The sequence below is a fragment of the Chondrus crispus genome, genomic scaffold, assembly GCF_000350225.1.
Source record: "Chondrus crispus Stackhouse genomic scaffold, scaffold_84, whole genome shotgun sequence".
Lineage (NCBI taxonomy): Eukaryota > Rhodophyta > Florideophyceae > Gigartinales > Gigartinaceae > Chondrus > Chondrus crispus.
In genome coordinates this window covers 303138-303844 of record NW_005178758.1, presented here as the reverse complement: position 1 = coordinate 303844, position 707 = coordinate 303138, and positions in this window count along the sequence as shown.

Genomic DNA, 707 nt, shown 5'->3' with positions numbered 1-707 from the left:
CATTTTGTTAAACTCATATTCATTTTAGATGGGGGGGGGGGGGGGGGGTTGGGATGGAGGAGTTGGCGGGGATGTAAGACGGCGAAATTGGGGTGACGGGGGAGGAAGGGATTGGAATATGCGTGACTACAGCAGAATCTGGACAGCGGGAGATGCATGCGATGAATTGAGGTTCCCTGGCGGGTGAGGGGAAAGGGGAGGGATCAGACGGCGGACTGTATAAAAACGGCGTCAGGACGGATTGGGGAGCCGCAGCGGGCCAAGTTGACGACCACTCGACGGGGGCCACACGGGTGGCGGCGCGGCGCGGCGCGGCGGGGACGCCTTTGAGCGCGGGAGGTCGCAGGGGGGTCGGCCTCCGGCACACGTCGGGCGGCGCCCTTTGCGAAGGGTACAGAATTCGGAGGACCATTATGATAAGGCGTTCCTCCCACATTATACAAATATCGAAAAAATAAGGCCCGACGTATTGCCGGCGGCCGATCTGATTGCGCCTTCTGACTGCGCCTTCTGACTGCGCCTTCTGACTGCGCCTTCTGACTGCGCCTTCTGGCACCGCGCGCACATCAAGCACACTGCCCTTTTTTCAAATTTCAAACATGCACCCCGATGCCGCCCACGTGGCACCCTCGCATCAGCCCCGCTGTAAAGAGGCAGTACACCACCCAGCGATGCAAGTCCCACCCTCCGCGCACTCTACAGTTGGG